This window comes from Artemia franciscana, chromosome 8 (assembly GCF_032884065.1).
Source record: "Artemia franciscana chromosome 8, ASM3288406v1, whole genome shotgun sequence".
Lineage (NCBI taxonomy): Eukaryota > Metazoa > Arthropoda > Branchiopoda > Anostraca > Artemiidae > Artemia > Artemia franciscana.
Window position 1 is genome coordinate 10,958,199 of NC_088870.1, and position 11,070 is coordinate 10,969,268.

General features: G+C 35.8%; 1 long non-coding RNA gene across 1 annotated transcript in view; it reads left to right on the top strand.

The window, feature by feature from the left end:
* The window catches only part of LOC136029974 (uncharacterized), a 36,290-nt gene that overhangs the window by 22,492 nt on the left and 2,728 nt on the right, over window positions 1-11,070 (top strand). The window lies entirely within an intron of this gene.

The window sequence follows — 11,070 nt, forward strand, 5'->3', positions numbered from 1 at the left end:
CAGATAATTTGAAAACTACATGTGTCGGTTGGAGTCAGGACGATTCCCTAGTTTCGAGTAATTCACAGGAGTAAAATAAATTCAAGTTCATTGATCTTTGGAAATAACTTCTAATTTGAAACCCAAGATATTCACGGTTTAGGCATATATACATTTACCACAGCTATAAACCACACCATTAACGATAAAATATTCACTGTTTAACACGATAAGACCTATTCATAATGAGGTTTAGCTAACGCCAATATTCAGCCAGCGCCTAAGAATGCAATAAATCTAAGACGCGAGAGTAGAGAAAATATAGTCAAATAGTAATTTGAGCGCAAAACGAACATACATTGCTTTCAATGGGAGTAGAAGTAGGGCTAACAAGTATACCTTGTGAAGACCTAAGGGTCATTTGCACCTTACAGAAAGCAAATACCTTTACAACGGTAATAAATACAAAAGGGAATGATTACTAGATCTATGTTGCATGGGCAACGTGAGGCGTTGCGGCAACGTTTCTTTGGCTTCGCCGAGCAAAAGTGTTGCGAGAGCAACACTTCGGCTTTGTTTCCTCGCCTGGATTAAACGCTGAAGTTGTTAATCTGTAAGGATCTTAAAATAAAAAGTCCTCTACATATCTTACCACTGAAACCAAATTGGCATCAAATACACGGGTAAACACATCCGTGATCTGTCTTCTGGCAAAAATGCAAAATTCCACACTTTTGTAGATGGGAGCTTGAAACTTCTACAATAAGGTTTTCTGATACGCTGAATCTCATGGTGTGATTTTCATTAAGATTATATGACTTTTAGGGGATGTTTCCCCCCCTATTTTCTAAAATAAGGTAAATTTTCTCAGGCTCCTGTAAATTTTGATGGGTATAACTGATCTTGATGAAACTTGTATATTTAAAATCAGCATTAAGATGCAATTCTTTTGATGTAACTTGGTATCAAATTCCATTTTTTAGAGTTTTGGTTACTATTGAGCCAGGTCGCTCCTTACTACAGTTCATTACCACAAACTGTTTGATTCAGTGAATGTTGGTATTACCTGAATAATTGTTTTGGGTCATGAAACTGTTGTTAATATATGCATTTTGACTTTTTTAACATCTCATTCTCTCTTGCAAAGCTACTGCGAACTCACAATTATGGAGTTATTATGTATTTGCACATTAGGGGTGGGGGGTAAAGTATAGCATATATTAAATACAGCAATGGTTAGTTTACATATTTAATAATGCTGTTTTACTCCCACTCCCCTAATGTGCAAATATATAGCCCAAATTTGTTTCTAAACTATTATAGATTTGCAATTTCAAATATACAATCAACAAAAATGGAAATGATTGCAATTCTATATGTATAAATACAAGAATATTTGGGCTGGAATAACTCCATAACGGTGAGTTTGCGGTAGTTTTGCAAGAGGAAAGATGTTAAAAATGCATCTATTAACAATAGTATCATGACACAAAACAAGTGTTCAGGTAATACCAACATTGACCAAAAATTCATATTTAAGCACTTTTTGAGCTCTTAAAAATGAAATATTTTCAAATACATTTCTTAAATTTAGAAAAACATTGATAAGCTAATGCTTAGGCTGTTCTATTCAAATAACAGGAATTGCATTGTCAGAATTAAAGGCAGAGTAAAAGTAACTGGTCACAGAAAATTAAGATGAAATGTTGTTTTGTCAAAATTTCAATATGTATTGAAATGTCATTTAGGCGAATTTCAGGGCCCTATAGAGGGGGAGGGAGTGGAGGTGGGTACTTCAAAATACCTTCCCAGGATATACTATAGCCTGTAGACCCATCCCCAAAAGTTTCATTTTCCTAACCTAACTGCTTTTAGCTAGAAGTCATTAACTAGAATTTTACCATCTTTAGTAAAATAGCCTCCATGGAACACTATTTCAGTTCAATTCAGTCTTTTTGTCAAGTAAGCTAACGTAAAGAATCGAGGGAAGATAATGAAACTTGATAAAACACGGATTTAACTAATATGATTAGGTTTTCTATTTGCCTACATTTTTATTTTGTTTGGGTTCCTCTGACAAAAATGTGATTCATATATGCTTATATACATTGACTGTATATCAAAACCAAATGATGTTGACTCAAATTTCAATAAGTATAGACCTGTCATGTAGGCAAATTTCAGGGGCCCCTCTAGAGGGAGGAGTGGAGGTGGGTACTTTAAAATGTCTTCCTGGGACATACTTTAGCCTGTAGACCCGTGCCTGAAAGTTTCTTTTTCCTAACCTAAACCTTTTCCGAGATAGCGAGAAGTCAATTAACTAGAATTTTACCTTTTTTCTTGTTTTTTTTTTAAAAGCGAGATTTCGACAAAACTAAATGAATATTTAGGATAAATAATATATCTAAGCTGTCTTCAGCAAAATAAATAAATATAAAAATAAATTAAATTAAAATATTTTAAAATTTAAAAAAAGAACAACAATGGAAAAGTCCCAACATCTTTACTGAGTAGACTAGGTTCAGATGTTTATAGTAGGCCTATTTTAATTTAAGCGAAACGCTTGTGTCTGGCTATCCTTAAAATATCTGCAATATGCACCTGTGATATATACATATTTAGTGGGCTTGAAGTCCAAGACATGGTTGAATAAAATATTGTCAAAACCTTTCTTGGTACTTGTTCATTATGGTGCCTATGTGTATAGAAGCTAATTAGAACTGGTTTTCATTGAGTTTGTGATCTGTATTGAATGAAATTTATTAATTCTAATGAAATATCACAAAACAAGATGAAAATATGATACTTTAGAGACAAATTTGGGCTATATATTTATACTTTGGGGGGGGGGGGGTAGTAAAGTATAGCAGGTCTGCATGCTAAGTGTGTTAAGGTACAATTATTCTGTATATTATAAAGTAAAAAAAAAAGAATTGTTTTCTAACATCACACTGTCCAAATACTTTACCCCTCCCCCTGCTTTGAAATTATATAGCTCAATTATATATTTCCACTGTATTCCATCACTTGTTTTTTTTCCCTGTGTCACGCTAGGTTGAAAGAAACTAAAAAAAAATCGGTTGTAGACCATGTCCCGGGAAGGTATTTTGAAGTATCTACCTCCACTCCCTCTAGAGGGTCCTGACCTTTGATGACCTTTAAAAATATGTGCGTTATAAAATCGAAACCTTGGAAAATAAATCTTGTGCTTGAATGAAGTACAACAAAATTGTTTTCAGCTTCAAAACTGCTAAATCCCAATTTACAAGGTCTTAAAGATATGAAAATACATTTCCTAAATTTTGAAAAAAAAACGCTGATATGGCTCAAAATTCTACTCAAATAACTGGAATTGGTACTTCAAAATACTTTCCTAGGACAAACTTTAGCCTGTAGACCCATCCCTGAAAGTTTCGTTTTCCTAACCTAACCCCTTTCTGAGATAGCATGTAGTCACTAAACTAGAATTTTACCCAAAATATTTTGGTATTTCCCTAGAGAGCTAGTTGAAGAGAGAGAATCATGTTAAGAAAACAAGTCTCACTTTTTATTCTATGAAGGGTAAAAAACCAGTAGGATGCAATTGAGCAAAATTTTGTGAAATGAAAACCCTCACATCTTGGAACTAAAAAAAAGGTAAAATTCTAGTTTAGTGATTTCTTGCTATCTCGGAAAGGGGTTTGGTTAGGAAAATGAATCTTTCAGGGATGGGTCTACAGGCTAAAGTTTGTCCTGGGAAGGTATTTAGAAGTACCTACCTCCACTCCCTCTCCCTCTAGAGGGTCCTGACCTTTGATGACCTCTAAAAATATGTGTGTTATAAAAGGGAAACCTTTCAAAATAGATCTTCTGCTTGAATTAAGTACAACAAAGTTGTTTTCAGCTTCACAACTTTGGTTTTAAAGATATGTAAATACGTTTCCTAAATTAAAAAAAAAAATCCATTGATATGGCTCAGAATTCTTCTCAAATAACAGGAATTGCATTTTCAGAACTAAAGGTAGAGAAATTGCAACTGGTAACTGAAAATTAAGGTAAAATGTTTTGTCAAAATTTCAATAAGTCTGGGACCTGTCATGTAGGTAAATTTCAGGACACTTCAAAATACCTCGTGAGATATACTTGAGCCTGTAGACCCATCCCTGAAAGTTTCATTTTCGTAACCTAACCCCTTTGCGAGATAGCAAGATGTCACTAAACTAGAATTTAGATCCTCCCTTAAGAAACATTATTTCATGTATAGGTCTACTTAAAAGTTCAGAGAGGGCTAGGCCTTTGTCAACCATTTTGTCATTGATATTCCATAATAAGAGACTTAAGGCTCATGCCATTATGCTGACTTAACTTTACTTAAAAGTCCTTAAAGGAGAACTGGACATTTGAAGCTATAACTTGGATGATCCTGTGATTTGCACAATGTACATTTCTTGAGCCCTTGACAAGGAGATGTTTTGGACCTTGAATGACCATGGTCACTGCAAACTGTGCAAATAGCTTCATTTTTATAGCTGCTGGATTGATGCCCATAAGCTTGACACTTGAAACATCTCACTGGGAGGGTGAGATATTCAGCTACTTTGGAGGATTTTTATGGCATTCTTAAGGTCAACTTTGGTTTCAAACTTTAATCAAATCAAGTGGGTGTTGCCAATCTGTCTTGAACTGACACATTGTGGAATCAGTGCACAAAGTTCATCATTTATATTGTTGGGAACAAATTGAGCAATACCGAGGTGAAATAGGTTCCTGATTATTACAGAAAGAGATATATTGCTGTTCCGAAAGACCCTGGCAAAAGTTTCTGCATTGGCCATGCTAGCTGTAACGACTTGCCAATTATCTTTTCTGTCCTGAACTTTGACAATTTTTTTTTGCAAAAAGTGTCCTCAAATCTGACTGTTAGGTCAGAGGGCAAATTCTTGAGTACCATTACTCATGAGGGCTTTGTTTCAGTAGCTGTAGGAACAATCAAGGGGGTGGGAGATCCTTATTCATGAAATTGTCAAGCTTATTACAAACCTCTGTAACTTTTCTGGCGATTACTGCTGCTGTCTCAACAGGACAGGTAGGGGCTTCATCAGGTTCGACTATCACAAAGACTGGCAGCTCAACATTACATTGCTCACGAAATTCAAGTACCTTTAACATTTCGTTAATATTGGCTTTGGTACTTTTTTTAATTGACACTATTGGTGTCAATTGGAGTCAGCCAAAGACCACAGTATCTCCTTAGCTTTAATTATATCATGCTTCATAAAAAAGTTGCAAGCTTTACAGCTTATCTCATCACTCTTTTTTCCACCTTTTTTTAACATGATAAAAAATTCAATATTGCACTCCAAACTAATTTCTCCGACATAGCTAACGCAGATAATATCTCACCAAGAAAAATATTAATAAAATTGAATCTTTGTACTTAATAAGTCGAAAGTCACCATTTTGTCGTAAAGTGGATGGGCCCTCAATTTTAGGTACACTCTCAAAAATATTTTGTGAACTTCTTTGAAATGTTTAGGGAGATATATGTTTTGAAGTGGTCATTTGCTTATCTTCCTTGTGAAAAAAAACAAGTTTTTTTTAAATGCAAGTAAGAAGCGATGTTGAAACTTAAAACGAACAGAAATTATTCTGTATATGAAAGGGGTTCTCCCCTCCGAATCGCCTCGCTCCTTATGCTAAAGTTAGACTCTTTGTCACAACTCTACTCTTTAAAACAATAAAAAAAACTTGATTGTAAAGAGCGAGGCGTTGCGGAGGGGAGAAGTTCTTTGATATACGGAATAATTAATGTTCGTTTTAAGTTTTAATGTTGCTCCTTACTTGCAGTTAAAAAAAACTATTTAATTTCTGAACGTTTTTGAATTAATGCATGTTTTGATTTTGGCTCACCTCACATGAATGACTAAAAAAAATTTGCATATTTTTTTATTTTTTTTTTGCTAAATGGCTCTCATAGTTGTGAATAGACGATTTGTTTAAAAAAAAAGTGGGGAAGAGGCCTAGTTGCCCTCCATATTTTGGCTACTTAAAAATGCAACTTGATTTTTTTTTTTTTTTGTATCAATGTTTTTGTTAGTAATAAACATACGTACCTTACGAATTAACTTGCGTTAAGAACTTCTATATTTGTATATTTTTACTACGTGTATGAGGGGGTTCGCCATGTCGTCAATGCCTTGCTCTTTAGACTATAAGTTTGATTTTTATCCCAAATCTTTAAGAATGACCTCTGAATCACCAAGGCTGTAGAATAAATAGTTGAAACTACTAAAAATATCTTGGCGTAAAGAGCAAGGTATTGTGGAGGAGACGAATCCCCTTATATACGTAATATTTTGTTTTCGTTTTTAGTTTTAATGCTACTAAGTTCTGCCAGGGGAAAATTGTTTTTATTCATTTTCCAATTTTTTTTAAATAATGCTAAAAAATCGTGCGCCCCCTTCACATGAATTCTTTTCCCTCGTGATAAATTCCTCTATACAAAGATCCTCTCATGTAAGCTGAACAGAACGACTATCTTGAAATTTTAATCCGGTGATTTGGGACGGGGAAATGTGCATGGGAGGGGGCCTAGGTGCCCTCCCATTTTTTGGTCACTTAAAGGGCACAAGAACTTACAATTTCTTTTGGAATGAACCCTCTCGCGACATTCCAGGACCATTGGGTCAATATGATCACCCCTGAAAAAAACAAATAACAAATACACATCCATGATCTGTCTTCTGGCAAAAAGTATAAAATTCCACATATTTGTATATAGGAGCTTGAAACTTCTCCAGTAGGATTCTCTGATACGCTGAATCTGATAGCGTGATTTTCGTTAAGACTATATAACTTACGGGGTGTCCCCCCTGTTTTCTAAAACAAGGCAAATTTTTCTCAGGCTCGTAACTTTTGATGAGTAAAATTAAACTTGATGAAACATATATTTAGAAACGGCATTAAAATGCGATTCTTTTAAATGTAACTATTGGTATCAAATTTTCTTTTTTTAGAGTTTCGGTCACTGTTGAAACAGGTCCACAACCTGTTTGAAATTGATGGATCTGAAGTGTTATTTTTACCATTTTAGATTAGGATTGAATTTGTTTCTGTGACAATGTTGTATTCCATACTTGGGACTGCCCCAAGTATTGGTACTTGGGACATGGTCTTATGTATGGCAACTATAAACAGATATGAAATAGTCTGTATTATTTTGCTTTGACAAGTTAAGATATCTTGGCGTCTTGACATCTTGGAAGTCCATGAGTTGGCATGCGAATATGCAAGAAAAAATAGATTAATGTATCGTTCAAGTTGGGATTATTGATTATTATATTATTGATTATTTCACAAAATCAAGGTCATTCACTCAGAAAACCTGAAGGAACTAATCTCTCTAAGAGGACCAGTTTAAACCACTACAATGTCAGCATGTTCTTCTCCAAGATGTGTGACCAGGTTTTAACCAAGATGTATATTATGACCAGGTATGCTTTCTCTCCCCAGAGTATATGCACTATGGATGAGAGTGCCTTGACTACTGTACAAATGCCACTGAAGATTGTTGCTGAGAATGGAATTCGTCAAGTTTGGAAGAGCATCCCCTGCAGATAGAGGATAGACTTTGACAATTTATACCTGACTTTCAGCACCTGGAAATTTAATTCTACCAATACTTGCCTTTCCAAGAATAAAGACAACAGTAATGATGACTTTAGGGGGCTTCACTTAGTACTGTTGCTTGTGTTAGTGACAGTGGCTGTACTACAGCTTCAGTATTCATTGCATTTCTTCATCCCTTTGCCTCCACTGTGCAGCCAAGCAAAGAGAAGCTCCAGCTACTTATTATGAATAATCACAAATCTTGGTTTTCAGTTGAAGCTATCCAAGTAGCAAAAAATGACCATGTGACTATGTTAAGCTTCCCTCTACATGTCACAGAGACTCCAATCAATTGATCTTGGATTCTTCTACTCTCTGAGATCCCATTATAACAAAGCTATTTGCAATCTCTGTATGAAATCCCCATTTTCTTGGAGTAGCTGAAACCTTTCATTCACCATGTCACACATCACTGCAGGTGTTTAAACAACAGATATTTGCCTATTTAATGACAACTTTTTGCTATCAGTTGTAAATGACTGACCATTGGATGAGCCAGCATCTGAGCCAAGAGATGAAGATATGACTTCCTCAAATCAAGAACAATGTTAAGGTGTAGCCTTTCAACCCATGTAAGTCGCATGCACTTCAATCTAGACAGTAATCTTTCAAAGACATATCCAATAGCTTGTCTGAGTAAGGTCACATTGAGATGTCGAAAATAAGTAGTCTGCAGAATATTGATGGATACTCCACATATAAAAATATTGAGGAGCAGACTGCTTCAAAAAGCTAAGAAAGTGAAAGACTCTCAGAAACCCTTCTTTAAAATACAAATATCATGAGTAATTGCTCTTTATTGAAAGTGGCAGCATCCCAGAAGATGTTTTAGGAGCCAAGGAAATAGATCCAAACAAAAGACCTTCACTCGAGGAGAACTTCCCTTTTTCTGCTTTAAATTTTGGCAATTTTGTTTTGGTTCTTATATAAGATTAAATAATTTTTTTTTTTTTTAATGAAATAAAGGAGCGACATTAAAACTTTAAACGAACAGAAATTACTCCGTATATAAAAGGGGCTTTTCCTCCTCAACACCCCGCTCTTTACGCTAAAGTTTGACTCCTCTTAACTCTACTTCTGCGTGTTTCCATCCCATGTTCTGTTGCCTCGATTCGGGTGGGGTATGCGAAATTAATGTTTCGTCTCCAGTTCAACCGGTTGCCACCTCAGTGGAAACCGTTAAAAAGATGACGATAACGCGAAAACAGTCGTGATCTCTTTGCTATTGGAGCTGGGGGCAAGTTCTTGTAAAGACTACTTTAAAATTAATTGAGAGGTGTGGTAAGTGATTCGAAAAATTTGGTAACTATGTCGAAAAATAACAAAGTATGGACTTTCTAAAAATAAATTGCATTTTTTGAAATTATCTTTCGGTGTGTACTATGGTTCAAACAGACCTTAATTAAAAAACACGCCTTGTATATCTACCGACTCTCTTTGGTTGGTAGATCTATTTTTGGTAAGGGGGGGGGGGGGGGGGGTAGTGCGCCTAAAGCCTCAAAAGTTCTTTTTAAGGAAAAATATTCTAACTCTATGAACCTTCAAATATATCTAAGAAGAAGCTTTGGGGGAGGGAGTAGAAATTAATCTCTATAATCTACCTTCATTCTGGGGAATATTCTTGGATTAGGCCGGTAAAATGAGTGATGCGGGATGACACCTCTTTTTTTTACTGTTTTTTTTTTACATTCATTTGTTTATCAATACAAAAGTTGGAAAATCGGAATGGGTATCATGAGTACTACCAGACAATTTCTCAGGGGGGGGGGGGAGTGCTGCCCCTTCAGAAATTTTTGCCAGAAATTTCAGGTAAAATTAAGCCTTTTGATGAGCTTGGAAAACTTTTTTGCATGCTGACCAATACTCCATGTCGTGCAGGTATCCATCTCCTGATTCTCTGCCTTTGACCGGGAGTGAAATGCGCGGTTGGGGTCAAATCATCCGACACTTCTCATGTCCCCCCCCCAGATTTCTTCAGGTTCCCATATAGAACTGGGTTGTCTCTTGCTCGATTTTAATATTGCCATTTGACTAGCCGTCTCTCATAGCTGTACTCAAAATGTGGTTCTGCTCTCTAGGGCTATAGTGAGAGAAAAGCTGAGATCGCTAGGACATGTTCTGTAGATGAAGGATGACAGATTGCCAAAGATTATCCTTGTCGGCCTATCATATAGGGCCAAATGAAAATCAGGTTGTCTTCAGATGGGATTGGGTGATGTGATGTCGTAGGAAAGATTTAGGGGAAATGGGACTTCTTGGGAGGGTGTAAAGAAAATCTGTAATTAGATTGGGATGAAGGAGGATCGTGCGTAAGCGTGTTGGCCTCAGACGGTTTGGTTTTGCGAGTTGTCAATGGTAGTAGTTGCTTAGAAAATTCAAAAGAACACATTACGTAGAGTGTAAGACTTGCCAAAATGCTGTACAAGCGATAATGGAAGAGGCTTTTCGTTTCCACTAATAAATGTCCCCCCCCCCAAAGAAGCTTGGATTGAGTCGTGTTTTTAACGTCCTCTTTTAAAGCCTAATCTTTAAAATAATGTTTCACTTCCGTTTGGCGGATTTAGCAGGTATTTTAATATAGCCTAAAGCATAAAATCGCGAAGAAAGGACAATAAACAGCCAGTGAAAAGTTGAAAAGTTACGAAAATATTCTTGTCAAGACTTCTGTTTGACCGTCCTCGGTGCAAATAAAACTAATAAAAATATGAAAAAAAAAAACAAAAACCTTAAAACAAAACACTAAACTAAAATAGGATGACCCTTTCTTAGTAACGATGAAAGGGTAACAGAAAAAAAACACAAGTCTATATGGCATTTCCCAATTTCATCTTTCGTAAATCACTCTTAAAGGCTTTTCGCTTTCCAGTTAGATTATTATCAGAGATTCCAGTTGATTGCAGCATAATTTTATGATTGTATGTGAAAACAATCAGAATTAATAATTTCATCATAAATGGGACTTGGAAAAGTTTATCCAGTGTCATTATTGAGAGTTACCTTTCGGTATATGTGCTTTTTATCTCAACTGCCTCCCTGGAAATTTGCATGAGACCTTTAACGGCGGCAATATAATTTGGTCTTGCCAAATAAAATGAAATGGTGTGGATTGTCGTACAAATGTTGAGCCAAGGCCTTTGCCGTAGCCCCAAGCCCTTGTCGATTAAGGACCTATGTTCCGATAACCTCTCCCCTTTTTGCTGTTAGGTTCTTCCACTATAAAAACGGCCACAAGAACAGGGAATCCTATGAACACTACTACCCAGAATGGGGCTGGTTATATCTTTGCTGCTTTTGAAAAAGCTCTGTATCGTATTTGAATTTTTAAAGGTGACATTAAGTTGATGTTTTTTTAGGATTCTTTTGAGTTTTTCCCTCAATTTTGGAATATAGGGTAGAACAATGAAAAGTTTCTTATAATCCACCAACAGTAAAAATTACAACTAT